This window comes from Mustela nivalis, assembly GCF_964662115.1.
Source record: "Mustela nivalis genome assembly, chromosome: 5".
Taxonomy (NCBI): domain Eukaryota; kingdom Metazoa; phylum Chordata; class Mammalia; order Carnivora; family Mustelidae; genus Mustela; species Mustela nivalis.
The window spans coordinates 117,580,430-117,596,832 of record NC_139024.1 but is presented as its reverse complement, the minus strand read 5'-3'; the positions used below and the strand labels follow the sequence as shown (position 1 = coordinate 117,596,832).

General features: G+C 55.5%; 1 long non-coding RNA gene across 1 annotated transcript; it reads left to right on the top strand.

The window, feature by feature from the left end:
* The first annotated feature begins 5,973 nt into the window (after window positions 1–5,973).
* LOC309865734 lies at window positions 5,974–8,592 on the top strand. Its single transcript, XR_014312250.1, has 3 exons — window positions 5,974–6,113; window positions 6,853–7,035; window positions 7,668–8,592. It is a non-coding gene; the product is annotated as an uncharacterized lncRNA (long non-coding RNA).
* The last annotated feature ends 7,811 nt before the right edge of the window (window positions 8,593–16,403 follow it).

Genomic DNA, 16,403 nt, shown 5'->3' with positions numbered 1-16,403 from the left:
ATGACCCTGGGGAAGGGCTGGCAGGGGCTGGCACATCCAGCTGTCAGCTGGTGTATGGCTGCCCTGAGCAGGGCCTGAGGGCCTAGGAGGGAGGGGAATGAAGAGGAGGCAGAGGAGGAGAGGTCTGAAGGGGAGAAGCAGTCAGCTCCGCTGCCTGGATGGATGTCAGGCCCCGCGCACCCAGGGCCCAGTGTGTCAGGCCCCTGGTGGGTTTTTGATGTCTTGAGGTAAGGGTAGGCTAGGGAGTCTTATTTTCCCTCCCCCAACCCTATTCCCCCATAATTTTACTGTCAGTTTGCCCCAAGCTGTGGTCGCCAGAGAGAAAGTCATGCAAGAAGACAGCCAGTCAACAATCAGCTTAAAGACAGTCAAGTAGTTTTTGAGACCCTTATGTGTTCTGGACTTGCTCCTTGCTCAGCTGAGCTGACCCAGGAACCTGTCTGACCTGACCAGTGATGGTTGTCAGGGAATTATGGTGAGGGCAGAGGAAGGAGTGTTTATCAAGTCGAAGGGCAATCCCAGTGTATTTCGTGGGCAAACATGGAGCTTGGGGCAGGGGGCAACTTGCCCAGCCTGGGGGAAGCAAAGAAGGCATCCTGGAGGAAGCAGCCATCAGAGAGACCTGAAGGACAAACAGGATCATCCAGGTTGGGGTGGGGAGAGAGGGTGTGGGAAGAGCATGCTAGCTAAGGGAAGAGTATGTGCAAAGGCCCAGAGGCAGCGGGGAAGAGGGTAGTCCCGGAGGTGGAGCCACTCAGAGTGCCCAGAGCATGCGAGAGGTGGGTAGTAATGACAGAAGGGCCTGAGGTCGGAGATGCAGGCCTCAAAGGTCTCTTGGCTTCTCAGGAAAAACCGAAGGGCTTTATATCAGGAAGGGCCAGGTCCAGATTGGCATTTTGAGCACGTCCACTCTGCTTTGGGGAGAGTGGATCAGGTCAAAGATGGGCAGGCAGGTTAGGAGGCTGCCAGGTGCTGTCCTCCAGGTTAGCCCAGCCTGGTGACAGGGCTGAGGCAGTGGAGTGGAAGGGAATGGTGAGTTCCTGAGATGTTGAGACAGGCTCGACAAGGTCTGGGGACATGTAAATGGGGAGAGATGTGGTGTGGACAAAAGATAGAGGCTCATCAATGCCAGGCTTCAGGTTTCAGCAACTCTGGACCGAGTATTAGGTCTGAAGTCTGCTGTCCCAAACTTCTGATTGTAGTTCCCTTGGGTCCTGGATGCCCCACTAGCCTGAGGCCCCAGCCTGCCCCTTCCCAGGCTTCTCCAAATATGGGCACTAGGCCCCTGAGGCTACAGTTCAGCTCTGGGGCTCAGCTTTCTCTCAGGCCACAGGCTCTTCCCTGGGCCCCTTGGTCTGGTCCAGCCTTCTTCTGACTCTGGGCCACTTCCCCCAGATCCCTGCCTCCCTCAGGGTGCCCTCGCCTGTCTCCTGGTTTTAACAGGGCTCCCCCAGATTTACTGCTGCAGCACTGAGAGCCACGATGGCTGTTCCATCCCCTCACCCCCGTTTCCGTGTGTCTGTGGAGAACTCCTTCCGCACAGACAACCTGTCTGCCCTCACTGCTCACGCACAGAGCACATGAGCCCTGGGCTTTGATAGGAGTCGAAGTGGGAGGTGAGACAGGCCTGGAACGCAGGTCTCCTGGCCCTTGTCCCTGAGGTCCCATGGTCACTGTGTGCTCGGGGTGCTCTGTGCCCACTCTGGGATCTGGCTTCTCACCAGCTGCCCGACAGATGTGTTAGCAGCAGAAAACAGTGTCACAGCAAGGCCATGGCAGCCTTGGGGGCTGTCAGCAGCTGCCCTTCCTGTGGCCAGCCTCCTTTCCGGTCCCCACCCTGAGTCCTCCCCACACCCAGACGGAGTAGAGCCCTGCAAGCATGACAGGGATTCCTGGGCACCCTGAGGATGTTGGTTTAATGGGCTGAGGATCCCATGCCCCTGCTTGCTCCCCAGGGCAGGGGATCGCATTTCACTGGGACAGGCGGATGCTCAGGCTGTTCCAGGAGCCTCCTGTGTCCTTGGTCTCTCATGCTGCCCAGCTATGTGCTGGGCTCCGGTTACCAGGCCCTGGAAGAGAGGGTGTGACCTCCTTTCCCCCCAGCCCTCCCCCACCTCCTCATTGCCACCTGCTGGACTCAAAGCCCCGTTCTGGGAAACCTTGAATCAACACAGGGCTGAGCCGCAGGCCCTTGAGGGCGGAGGAGAAGGGACCCCCCATCAGAGCCATTTGGCCAGTGAGTGGCTGAACCCAGGGCCTCGGGAGGGTGGAAGCACATTCCAGTACTTGCTTTCTGGTGTCCTTTTGTTGTTGTAAAGAGCAAAGTTGCATACTGACTTCTGACACATCTATTTTTGAATGTCATTTTTGAGCCCCTACTATGTGATCCTCTCAAGACACACGGTAGTAAACAAAACACACAGGGCCCTGGGGTCACAGAGCCAGTGATCTGGTGCTTTCCATTATGCAATCACATGAGCCACTTTGTTTTCCCACTCTGGCCAAGTTCTCTTCCTGGTCATTTTTCTAAAGCTCAGCTTTCCCTGCCAGATACCTGCAGCTAAGCCTCCTTCTACAACCATGGCTGGGACCAGCTCTGCCCCACAACTCCCAGCTCGCTCTCCCTCGGGGCCTGATCCTGCCTCTCCTCTAGGCAATCAGCCCTGACCCATGAGGCTTGTCTGTGGACATGCTATTCCAGGCCAGCTCCTGGATGCCACCATTTGGAGACAGAAAATGCCTGGGGGCTCATAAGCACACAGCTACCTAATTGGGGGCCAGCCTGCTGGCTCAAGGCACAGGGGTGTTCCCCCTTCAGTCCTCCCCACCCAACTGAACTACTTTTAGGACCCCCCCCCCCATTGCTGCATTCTCGGGCAATTTACCCATTACCACATCCTGTGAATTTTAAGTCCCAAACTGGACTCCTTTACTCCATCTCCACGGCCGCCAGCCTGGCTCACCACCCTGCCATCTCCCACATGGATGGCTTCAGTGGGTCCTCATGGCGTCTTCCTTTCTCATCACACCTCTGCTCCTACAGTCCAGCCTCCCCAGAGCAATGCTTTGAGACAATTCAGGTCATGTCATTTGCCTGCTTAATTCTCTTCAGGGGCTCCCTGTCCTTAGAATAAAGTCCAAAGCCCTCCCTAGGGCCCAGCCCTGCCCACCTTCCCAGCCCGAACTCCAGGGGTGCCTCTTCGCCTTCTGTGGTCTACCACACCTTGTGGGGGGCCTTTGTACCTGCTGTCCCTTCTGCTTAGGACACCCTTCCCTCACCTCTCTGTGTGGCTAATTCCTCTTCACACTTCAAACACTAGCTCAAGTGTCACCTCCTCCAAGAAGCCCTCCCTGACCTCTTGGACATGGTCTGCTACCCAAGACCTTTCTTTAGAAGCACTCATCTCAGACAGAGTTGAGTTTGTACTTGTATGACTATTTGCTCCCTGTGTGTTTTCCTTCCATGAGGGCAGTGACCTGGATCATTGTGCTTAACACTGGGTCCCCGGGCATGTAGTGTAGCGCCAATTGCCTGGTACCTGTTTGGTGGCTGAAAGAAGGAATAAATGTATGAACTCATTCTGGGTCTACAGCTCCCCTTTCCAGCCTCTTGATGCCCCTGACTTTCACAGCTGGGGGTGTGTGGGGTCATGAGCTGGTCTCCAGGGGTTCCTTTTCTCTTCCTGGCCTCCGGTGTGGAGGCCCTGCCTGGTCACTGTGACCTGGGACACCCTTCCCCCTCTGCCTCCCCTCTACTGCCCCCATGACCCAGTTTTCCTGCTCTGGAGACAACAACATGTTCCAGAACATGTCGTCACCCCCTTCTCGAGGCATAAACATCGTGGCTGTTGTGGTTGCTGCTGACCCACCTGGGCTCCCGCAGAAGTCCTGCCCTGTGCTGGGCCCCTCTTGCTGTACCCCAGCGTGGCATGCCGCTCTCCCCTCCCTTCCCCTCTTCTGCTCTCTGGCTGGGTGGGACCCTCCAAGCCCAGTGAGTCCATCGCCCCCTTCACAGCCCTCCCCCATGTCCACTCTGTGTGAGGAGACCCATTTTATAGGCTAGCATATTGAGGCTCAGAGAGGAAAGCACCTCAGTCTTGCAATTCCCTCCACAATCTCCTTTCTTCCTCCTTTTGCCTTCCTGTGGGTTATTTCCTGTGCTGTCCTGGCCTTTTCTGTCTCTGGTTTTCCTTTTTTCTCTCACATTCTCTTATCACCTTTTCTGTTTCTGCTGGTACTTCCTGTTCTACTCTGCTGTGTTCAGGCCTCATGCGGGTGCGTGAGGGTCTCGATGTGGTAGAGCCCATTGGGCTGAAAAAGTATGTCCTCGTTAGTGGGCTTTTGGGAATGGGAGCCCTGAGGAAGGCAGGGCTATGAGCTTCTGCCCAGAAACCTGGGTGCCGGGGGGCCTCACCCAGGCTCTGGGTGCCTCGAAGGGAATCCCAGAGCAAGGCGGCTGGCATGGAGGCCCTTAGCTTCTTTTGTGGTTGACACGTTAGTCTCACCTGCCCGCCAGTCATCCAGAGCCTCCCCAGATGACGGTGAACTGGGCCCCCCACATCAGCGGCCACCCCATTCCCTGGAAAGCCCGGGATACAGCACACACAGAACGAGGCCACTGTCCAGCCCCTTGCCATCGGTGAAGGGCTCTGCCAGCAAGTGGTCCCACCTGGGAACTTCTAGCCTGGGCATTAGGATCCCGTCCCAGAGCCCGCCTGGACCTGTGGTGGACTCCCAAATGGCTGATGCTCAGAGACCCCTCGGTGGGGAGGGGCACCGGCCATGGCAGTCACTTCCCCCTTACTGACCTCCTCCTGCCTCCTAGAAGCCTGGAATCTGAGGAGATAGTACACAGTTGGTCAGGCAGGACACCCTCTGTATGTCCAATGGACTCCCTTGTCTAAGAAGCAGAGGGCGTGTCATCACTCCCCCTTCACCAGCTTGGGAGAAGCATCAGGAGCCCCCAAGATGCCAACCAGGTGCTGGGGGGTCAGGGTGCTGGCTCAGCATCATGCGGGGCTCCAAGGGAGCCGCCACAGACCCCTACAGGGTTATCATTCCATGGGGGCAGCTAACATTGATGTATTTTGTGGCCACCTGTTCTTTACACACACACACACACACACACACAACCTCACTGGATTCTCACAAGAGCCCTGTGAGGGAGGGGCCTCTATTACTCTCTCTCTATAGAGGAGAAACGGAGGCTCAGAGAGGCCTCTGGTCATACAGCTATTCAGTGGCAGAGCGGGGACTTGAACCTAGGGTCCCCATTCCTAACGACTATTTCACTCCCCAGACAGCCCCCTAGACACATGCTGATGTAAGGACACAGCCCCATGCCCCAGGGGAAAGCCGGGGGTTATCCCTCTACTTGCCCAGTCAAGCCCACAGGCCAGCCCTGGGCATGGGAGGTGGCAGGAGTGAGGTGTTGGCTGTTCTGGGCGTGTGTGTGGACACAGTTGCGGCCCCCGGCCTGGGACTGGTTTTCCCTGCGGCCTGGGCTGACTGGCCGAGTCCCCCAGCTCATGTCTGGCTGAGGCACGGAGAAGACGCCTTCCCCAGACAGCTCCCAGGAGAAGCCGCTGACGTGTGTCACAGAGAGCCTGGTTCCAGCCCGCAGTGCGAGGCTCCTCTGCCCCACACAGTCACGGTAACAGCAGCCACCATCAAAGGCCACCAGAGGAAGGACCCTGCCCTGCCCACAAATGCCCAGAGGACTTTGCCCCCACCACTAGACTCAGGAGCTGCCGTCCTTGACAGAACAGGCTGCCACCTGCCTTCCCGGCCCACGGGCAGGACCACTGGCAGGGCTCTGCTCCAAAACATTCCCCAGGAGGTGAACCCACCATTCCAACTTTGTGGGTCCCGCTGGTCTGAGCCATGCTTTACAGAAAGAAACGGAATTCCAGAACATCGGAGCTGGAGGTTCCCTCAGAAGCCATCTCTTACCATCTTTTCATTTCACAGCAGGGAAGAGACTGAGAGAGGCTGCAGAGGGAGGCCTGGAGTCGTGTGGAGGCCAGTGGAAGAGCCACACTTGAACCCACGTCCTGAGACTGCTAGTTCTCCCTCCCCAACAGGGAGAGGCGGGCACAGAGCCTGGCCTGCAGGTGTGGAGCCCCTACCCTGCTGTTCCCCAGTGATGTGATGTTGGACCAGCATCTTACACTTACCGAGCCTCCATTTCTTCCTCTTTAAAGCCGGATTAATTTTCTTAGGGTGAATATAATACTGTAATGACAAAATGCCGGTGAAAAACCATTTAGCACAGTGTGTGACCCCAGGCCTCCATGATACTGGCTATTTGTGCCATTATAAGTGGCCAGCAAGGTCTCACGCAGACGGGACTGTCAGGGAGGGACCCCACAGTGGCTACCCTTCCCAAATTAAGATTCATGTCCTGACATGGTTATGGGGACAGTGGCCCAGAATATTTGATCCTGGGACTGTCTCCCAAATGCAGAAACTGTAGGAACCACAGAGGCATGTAGCATGCTGTGGGAGCCTGAGGAGGGAGACGTCAACACGCTAGCCGCCGGGGGCAGACCTCTGGCCCTCCAGGGATGTGGCGTCCAAGCTGGACCTTAAAGGGGGCCGAGAGTCCCCAGGCCGAGAAGTGAAGGAAGGGAACAGCAAAGGCGGTAGCATCCACAAAGGCCTGCAGGCTAGAAGAGCAGGGAATTTCTGGAAGCCTGGAGTGGAGGTGAGGGTGAGGCAGGTAGGGAAGACACCTTGTCTCACCCTTGACCCTGCCTTGACCCTGCCCACGTTCTGACCACGAAGCCAAGTCCATAGCTTTTTGCAAGGGCAACACTCCCAGCTCCCACACAGTGTTCTGTCATTTCACAGATGAGGAGCCAGAGGCCTGCCGGAGGATGCAGCCCCCCAGAGGTGCACAGCTGGGCAGCCAGAGCCACAAGGGACCAGATCTCCCAGCTCTGCGGCCAGGGCTCGATTCCAGATGCGGGTGGGAGAGCTGAGGAGGACTGACTCGGGACAGGGCTGCGCACGGCGATGGCCCGGTGCTCCCAGGCAAGTCCAGCCCGGGCGGTGACTGATGCGCAAGGATGACGGCCTGGGGGGGCAGCTGATGTGGGTTATTTATGGCTGTTTCTCTGTGAGTCCTTCAGGGCCGCGGAGGTAATTGAATAAGTGAGCGTGAGCAAACTCGAGCGATCATTTAATTGTGACAGAAAATGAAGTTGGTTGCAGCCGGGGGCCGCCAGCCCATTACCGCCGGCCCAGCTTTCTGCTGAGTCGGGCAAGCAGGGCTGCAGCGGCAATCTGTCCTTGGTCTGCCCCCGCCCCATCCCCTGGCAGCCGTCCCTAGGTCCCTATACAGGCAGGGCCTGGGGGTGTTGGCGGTCAGGGAGTTTGTCCTCTGGGCAGGCCACTCCCTGTGCCCCCTTCTCTGCCCCAGGAGAAAACCCCAGAAGCTGGTGCAGACATTGAGGGGGCTGGAAGGACCTGGGAGCTCCGGGGGAGGCTGGTGGCCTAGTGGGGGAGGGAAGGGTCTCAAATCATGAGGTCTGGAACAGCAACTTCAGCGCGTACATGGGAAGCCCTTGTTAGGTGCCAGGCACTGCTGTAGACATGAATTCTCTCAACTTAGTTAAGCCTCCAGTCACGCTGAGATGAAAGCAACATTATTATCCCCATTTCAGGGATGAGGAGACTGAGGCCCTGGCTCGTGACTCAGGGCACTTCTCCTTGCGAAGCTCCTGGGAGGCACTGAGGTTCTGGGGGTACAGCGATGATCCAGGTGAGATGCAGTGAGGACCTGGCCAGATGGCTCCTGCAGGGCCCAGCAAGCGTTCTCTCTCACCTCCTTTTCAGCCGGTCGGCCCCCACAGCCTGGCCCCTCTAGGGAAGACCAGGTTAGAAGCCTGGCCCCCAAGTTCTAGGGCTAAAAGAGGCCCTTGCAGCCCTGGACCAGCCTAGCCACCAGAGCTCTGGCCCTCTGGCCTTGCGTCCTCTGGCCCTGGTCCGGCTCTTCTGAAGAAGTGGATAAAATTAGACCTGCAACGTGAGAAGCCAGTCCACCTTCCCAGGCTGGGTGACCACAGGGGCCCTAGGGCAAGGCCGGGGAAGGCAGACCCAGGCTCACTGGCAGCCAGAGCAGGGGTGGGCTTGGATTTAGACCCAAACTGAAGTAGACCTTAGGCAAGTCCCTGGGCTGCTGCATGTTATCCAACAACACTCAGGGTGGCCCGGGCCTCAGTTTCCTTCCCTGTGAAGCAAGATGTGACTGCTCCATGCCACTTTCTCTGGGTGACCCTGTCATGAGGAGCTGGAGAGACATCAGGAGGGGCTCCTTATTCATTCATTCAATTCATTCATTCATTCATTCATTCATTCATTTATTCATTCATGGGACACATGTTATGTACTATCTGTGAAACACTATTTGACTTAAAAAATGATTCCCCTGGGTTATTTTTGTAAAAATTGAACTTACTTCAAAGGAAGGGGAGGCTGTTTCACCACAATTAAAAAAGAAAAAAGAAGGAAAAGGAGTCCGGTATATTGGCCCAGTGCACTAAAGTGGGCCCTCCCCCTGCCCCACTCCCTTCCCTCCTCCCCCATTCCCTGCCGAAGCCCACAAAGAAATAGCCTTGGGGCAGGAGTTTCCCTGCAGGGGAATCTGGCTGAGCTTGGAGAGGGCAAGGAGGGCAGCGGGAGGGGCACCACAGGAGGTGCCAGGCCCCTGTGATTGTGGAAAACTCACCCTTGATAATGGGTTCCTCGAATGGGTTCTTCACTGCGCCTCTCAGATGTCACAAGCATACTTCTGCAGCTTCCTGCAAACTCTCCGTAAATATTCACTGGCTGAGAGCTTTGAGCCCAAACCAGAAAGCAAATGGGTGGGGAGTGGTCTGGGCCCAGAGTCTTCTTGGTTTCTGGATTCCAAGTCAGGTGCAGAACCTGGAGGGTAGGAGTGGTGATGGGAGTCGGGGTCATGTTTGCCTGTGGAGTCTCTCAGAAGTGCCCGAGTACACATGTTCCCACGTACCGGTGCATGTGTGAATGGTGTCTTTGGTTGGCGTGTTGGGAGTCTGTTCTGTCCAGTTTCACTCCCTGAACACAGGAACAGCACCAGGAGACTCAGCTTCCTTCCCATGCAGGTGCCTTTAGAGCTGGCCCTTGGCCAAAGCTGTGTAGCAGGTGAAGTAAATCCTGGGAAATCCGCCCCGGCTGCTGCCCTCTCCACTGACCTCCTCACAGTGTCCCCCACTGCTGCTCTCCCTGCTGGTCTCTTCACGGTGTTTCTTCACAGGGGATACTATGCATTTTCCCTTTTCTTTCCTCTGACAAACCTACTTGTAGGTGAGGCTCTGATAGGTCTGCATTTTTAAAAAGGACAAAGTGTTAAGCTAAAGGAATGAATCTTTAATGGTGGAATTTCAGACCTCTTCCTCTTAGGAGAGGTTTTATTTGTTTTGGCTTTGGTTTGGTTTTGTCAGGGAAGCTTCCCTGTGTCCCCAGAGCCATCCTGCTGTCCCAGGCTCCCTCCTAGACACCTTTGGTCAAGTCACTTTCTCCATCACTTGCCAGAGCATTTGGGGGTAGGGGTGGGGATCAGTAGCTCCCTCTGGCTCTGAAATGGGCCCCCAGCAGGGGAAAATCTACTTTTTGCTCCTGCCTTCAACCTGTAACTTTCCCACGTGCCCTGGCACACCCTCCCTGCCACTCTGGGAGTCAGGAGTGGGAAGAGGGAGAAGTGCCATCTTTTTTTTTTTCCTTTTAAAAGCTGTATTTATTTATTTATTTATTTATTTATTTATTTATTTATTTATTTATCTGGGGGAAGGGTTGGAGGAAGAGGGAGAATCCCAAGCAGACTCCCTGCTGAATAAAAGCCAGGGCTCCATCTCACAACCCCAAGATCGTGATATGAGCCAAAATCCAGAATTCAGACACTTAACCCACTGAGCCACCCAGGTGCCCCAAGCAGCACCATCTGTAGGGATCTCTGGCTGTACCAGTTGGGGCAGGGTCTGGGGACACAGCTGAATCCCTGGCCCTCCCAGCCCATCTCCTCATCCTCAGTCTCCTGGCCCTGGGAGGCCCCTGGTGGAGCTAAGGGAGGGCTCAGTACGGACCCTGTCAGCCCTTGCTGTGGAGATCAGAAGGGAAGAAGGCCCCAGCTCTGACCACCCGAGGGACCCTTCTGAAGGCCTGTACTTAGAGTTTCAGATCCTGGGGTGCCAGCACCGTGTTCTTACCTCCCCAATTGGCTCAGACCTCAGCTGCAGGGCCCCTCACTGGAAGTCTCAAAGCTTGCCTTTCCCATCACCCCAACCCAGCCCCGCTGGGGGTTAGGACTCTGGCCTGACCCTACAGGACACGCCACAGCCTGGGCCACGTCCTGTGGATCCTGTCTGCCTGGAAGCAAGGCAGCCTGAGCCAGTTGTCACTACTATCCCCAGAGAGCTGGGGGTGTGGGGGATAGGGAAGTTTACTGGCCATACCTTCCTCTGTCCTGCTGTGTTGCTGACCCCTGCTGGCCATCTCCACACACCCCTCCCTGCACAGGTATCCCTCCACAGAGCCCTAGTGCTTAAATGCTCCCAGAGACAGGGGGCTCACCACCTCATGCAGGAGCCTGTTCCAGGCAAAGGTGCTTTGTTTCTTAGGAAAGTTCTTTGTGTTAGCTGAAGTCTGAATATTTGGTGGCAGCCATCTGTTTACTTATAGTCACATGCCGTGAGTAAATTCCCATCATTGTGCATTATCCGCATAGCAGGCTCAGTGCAACATGTCATTTAACCCATCCAACACCTGTAAGGTTGGTACCTGTGTCATCCCCATTATATAGATGGGAAACCTGAGGTCCAGAGAAACCATGTCTCCTAAGTGGGTCACAAAGCCAAGCAGTTACAGAACCTGGGTTTCAAATCCAGAGCCCACGCCCTTGCCAGCCAGGGATCTCCCCAGGTCACCCCACCTCCCGCTTGGCTCCATCTTGTTGTTGCTTTTCCGCCAAGCCCTTATCTCCCATGTAAGCTCCCACCTTCCCCCAAGAACCTAAAGTAGATTCACTCCTCTTCCAGGAAGACCTCCTGGACAGCAAAGGAGTAAGGAAGGAGACTTCTTCCCTAGGAATCTTCTCACAATGAGAGGAGGGGAGGGGAGGGAAGGAGATAGGGAGCCCATGTCTATGATGTGGGTGAGTCTGTGGTGACACAGTCAGGAGGTCTGTTCCTACAGCTCCTCTCCCCTCTAGGCCAGATTTGGTCAAGGACCTACTTGGTGCCTGGCCAGACCTCAGGAGTCCACATTTGGGAGGCCTGCCTGGGCCTGGTCTCATATGGACCCTTGGCAGGACGGCAGGGTTGGTGGCAATGTCAGCCCCATGTCAGGTTCCCTGCTTCTCCTTCTCCCTCTGCCCCTCCCATCCATTCATGCTCTCTCTCAAATAAATTTAAATTTTTTTTTTTTTTTATTTTAAAGAGAGGTGGATGTGGGGACCTGATCCCAGGTGGATGGTGTGGAAGGAGGCCGGGTTTGAGCTGCCTGAAAGGCCCCTGCCCAACGGGAGACCTGACCATCATAGACTTCAGACTCAGGTACCCCAGTCCTCACTACTCTCCTCAACCTGGATGCTATGCCTTTATTGATGCAGCCACAGACCCACAGCCCCCATTGCTGCCTGTGGAGCTGACCATCATCCCTGGACCCCCAAGCCCACACCAGAGTTTGGTCCCCACCCCCTTCCCCTGGGCCCCCAGTTCTGTGCAGTCAGCTCTGTGGCCCTGTGTGCCATAGTTACACTTCCCTCCTCCCATGAGCCACTGTCCTTCCCCCATTCCTCTGCGCGTGGAGGCAGGGCACAAATAGATAAATAAAATGAAATAAACACGTTTGTCCCTGTTAAGTTTCATCTCGTTAGATCCACCCCGTCGCTCCGGCCTGTCAACTTCCCTTTAGATCCCAGCTCTGTCATCTGGTGTATTTGCCATCATCCCCCCCAGCTGTGTGGCATCTGCAAATTTGATAAAGTACATGGAGCGTGTTTGTCTCAGAGGAAGCCCCATCCCCTGCATTGGGTGGCTGGAGCACAGGCGTGCACAGGCGCGCACAGGCGCGTGTGTACGTACACACACACACACACACACACACACTTGCGCTTTCCCCTTTCTTTTCTGGCTGAGGCTTGTTAGCCCTGTCCAGTCACCCAGATCCTGGTGGGGATCCTGGGCACCTGTATCCCATAGAGGGTTTGGCACTCTCAGGCACTTGCTGTGCACGTGTCCCTGCGGTGGATGGGATGCTCTGGGGACGTCCTCATGTCCTCGCCGCCATCAGCAGGTGTTTAAAGAGCCTTTGCCCCGGCAAGACCCCACTGGCCCCTTCCTTCAAGCTTAAGGCGAGGCTGGTGAACCAGCATGGACCTTGGCTCTCCCGGCCAGCTGTGCATCCCTCCCACTGCCGCTAGACACACCAGACGCAGCATCCAGATGTGTAGCTCTTCCCCCTCTTGGCTGTGGCTGCTGATGGTGAAGTCAGCACAACTGCTTGGGGTGAGAGCTCCTTCTTGCCAGTGTACCTGCTGTGCGCTGTTTGTCTGATCCTTCTCTTCGGGGGACCCCAGACCTTCTCTTTGGGGTAATTGCATAGCAGGCATAGCCAGCTTGGAAAGATCCAGATCTTCCCTGAAGAGCCTGGCAGACATTGCCTAAATGGAATGAAAAAGATCACAGGGCCTAGACAGACCTTCCAGAATCTTCTAGGCCATGCCCCAACCTCCAGGCACTGCATGTTAGACCACGGAAGACTCAGGCATATTCCTCTAGCTCCCCTCCTGCGATGGGAGCTGTTCGTTCTTCCGGCATCGAAGGTGGTAGAAGATGGTTACCTGGGTCAGGGAGCTGAGGTTGGTAATAAACCAGCCCAGGTTCTTGGTAGCGGCTTCTACCAACATGCATTGATTTCTTGCTCACATCGCTGCATTGCAGGTCCACTGGGGATTCCGTCCAGGCCACCATGGCTTTGGGTCCCAGGCCGAGAGGGTGGGAGTACCACACCCCAGCAGAAGGAAAGACATCACAGATCACGTGCTAGCTCGTAGGCTTTCCGCCTCCATGCGCCATTTGTCACTTCCATTCAACATATCACTGGCCAAAGCAAGTCATGTGGCTATGCTTCATTGAAAAGGGACTGAGGCAGTTCTGAGCTTTTCTAGTGCCAGAAATTCTGGCAAACGGCCTTCGTGATGTCTCTGGATACTGGCTGCTTCTGTCCCACAGACCCATCGTGAGTTCCCATCATACCACTTGGATGCTCATTCTGAGTCTAGTGTGGAATGTTCTTCTATTTCCCACCCGAGGAACTGTGTCATACACACTCCTGGGAGGTTTTGTCCAAGCCTGGATCAGGTATCCATTATGTGTCATATACCACCCCAAAACTTAGTGGTTCTGTGTGACAAAATATCATAGAACTATACACACACACACACACACACGAAGTGCCTAAATCAGGTCTGTGTGTGAGTTAGTAGTATTGGATCAAGGTCAATGTCCTGGTTTTGACAATCGGGCACAATCATGTGGGACATTATCACTGGGAGGAGCTGGGTGAAGGGTACCCAAGAAGTCTCTGCACTCTTTTTGCATCTTCTTGTGGATCTTCAACTATTTCAAATTAAAAAGTTATAATGGTAATAATATGGACTTAGTGGCTTAACACAGCAACCTTGTATACATTCATGACTCTGCCATGTGGGCAGTGCTGGGTGGGAACAGCTTATCCCTGCTCCCGTGGGACACACTCACACGTCCAGGGTGCCAGCTGGCGACGCTGGAACAGCTAGGGGCAGGCATGCAGCTGTCCCCCACAAGCTCTGTCCAGCAGGACAGCTGGGCCACTTTACGTGGTGGCTCTGGGCCCCAGGGATAAAAGCGGAAGTGGTCAGGCCTTGGGCTGGCCCTGGCCAGTGTCCCCCTAACCATCTCCCTTCCGTAGATTTCAAGAAGAGGTAGACACGCCCTCTTGATGATGGGAGGGGCGGCGTGTTCAGTTCATTGCCTTTACCAGCTGGGTCAGAGGCTTCTCAATCACCCCCCTACCACTCGGGCTCCAGTCCAGCTCCTTGACCTGTGATATGAGGGCTGGAGAAGGCAATGGCGGCAGCCACGAAGACAGTGTCACTGATGCGGGGGTGGAGCTGGACTCACACCCCAGGGCTTAGCCCACCTTACCGCTTGAAGCCCGGGCTGGTGGCGGGCGGGACCCAACTCGTCAGCCTGCCACCGCTGGGGAGTCTGTTTTGCACATGCTGGTGTTTGCAATCAGAAAGTTCAGCGGCCCTTCCAGTGTGCTTAAATTAGTCCCCATGAAAACCAAATCATTTCATTTGCAGAGAAGGGCTTAATTGCAAGGGGAAGGAGGCAAAGGGAATTCTGTTGCCTGTTTTCATTGAAGAAAATTGCTGTACTTTCCCCTGTCTCCTTCCTAAACAGAAGCGGCTCAGAAATTGGGCTGTAATCACCAGCAATACCTCTGTTCCCCTCGCTTCTCAGAGCTTGTTCAGGTCCTCTGCTCCCAAGCCCCTGCTCTGTACTGTCCCCACCTGCAGCCTGGTACCTGCAGGAGGCAGTCCCTCCACGGTGGCCAGCAGTCTCAGCACACTGCTGCTGCCCGGTTGAGGGGTGTGCCCTTGAGGTCCTGGGAGGCGTCAGCCCTGGATGCCCCAACTCTTGGCAGGAGAAAACATCCTGTCACTTCCTTTAGAAATCTTGGCCCATCTGCTCCAAGCCCCCACTCTAGGAGAGGAAGAGAGAGCCGCCTGGCGCCCTGGAGGAAGAGCAGACTGGGTGGAACAGTAAATGCGGAGGCTTGGCAGCCGTGGGCTTGGTAGCCGTGGGACCCGGGCAAGGTGAGGGCAGCAAGCTGTGTGGCCAGAAAGCATAATGGGGGCAGGCATGTGGGCACGTTAGAGGAGCCTCCCAGAGCCATTTTGAGGTCCTGGCATAGTTTTACTGTTCTGGCAAACCCAGCACAGCTCAAAAAATTGTGAGTGGCTCCCATTGCTTTCTTTGGAGAAGGGAAGAGAGCAGGGCTGAGGACACAGGCTCTGGGCTGTTGTGCCTGGATTCAAACTGCAGCTCTGCTACTTGCCCGTCAACCCTTGCCTCAGTTTCCTCCAGCCCCCATAAAGGGGATAACAATAGCAACTACCGTGTGCGGTGTCGTGGCCCCACAGTGGGCTACGGCTCACTAGGAGCATGTCATGATGTTATCATGTGTTGGCTAATTTTACCATTTCTTTCTCAGTGACGTCCCTTGGTACAGGGATAAAGTGATTGATCTGCCTGAGGTCTCAGCCAATAAGGGACAGAGCTGGTCCTGAGGATGCTGAGTGCCTGCCTGCCTCGCACTGTTGAAGCCCCAGGTGGCATGCTACCCCCACCCCCCACTCATTCCCTCTGTCTCTTCCCTGGTGTACCACGAGCCCCTCTGTTCAGATTCTCTCCTTGTCTCTAGAGCTTTCTCTGGGGACAGGGTGGAGAAGCTGGCCTGACTGTCCCAGGAGGCCTGTTTGGAGCTGAGTTACTGTCTGACCACTCCCCTGCCCCTTCCCTTTGGTGGAGGCCAAGAGGATAATGGATTTGAAGTCCATAGGCCTGCCTCAACGCAGGGATTTGTGTGTGTGTATGTGTGTGTGTGTGTGTGTGTGTGTGAGAGAGAGAGAGACTCAAAGTCAATGGTGTATTAATTAAGGGGAACAGCTGCTACTGCAGTTCTTATGATAAGTCAGTGACAAATGACTGTGTTTACCTTTCTTCTGAGCGGAGGCTCCGGAAGATGCCCTAGAGCTCCTGGGTGGATGTCCATGGCCGAGATTTGTGGGGTACAACCTCTCCCTCCTTCACCACCCACAAGCTTCTTTATCTGTGCCACCAAGCCCAAGGGGGCTGTTTGTCACTGAGGAAAGACAGGTCCGCGGCCTGGGGAGGCTTGGAAGGGAGTAGTCAGAGCCACGGAAGCTTCTCAGCAATGGCTCCCACTAAAAAAGAGGCCCCTGGATCCCATCCTCAGGCAAATCCCTCCACCCTGCCCTGTCACTTGTGCAGTAAGAGCTGCTTGAAAGAGAAGCTTGGCCCTTCAAAGCAGAGGAGGGCTGCAGGGCCAGATCTGAGGCTGAGCGGCAGAGGACGCACCTCCGGGCCTTTGTGCCTGCGCTCAGTGCTCCAGAAAGCCAGGGGCCGGCTGGCAGGGGCCTTTTGTTATCTGGCTTATTTTGATCTTGCTGCCGCTCTCCAAACAGCCTCACAGAAATAGAACCGTGCATTAACTTCCTTCTCAGCTTAAGACGAAACAGGGGAGAGGGAAAAAGAATCTCTCCCTGAAAAACAGAAACGGGAAAGGTGGGCTTGTTTCTGTCTGGGTTGTGT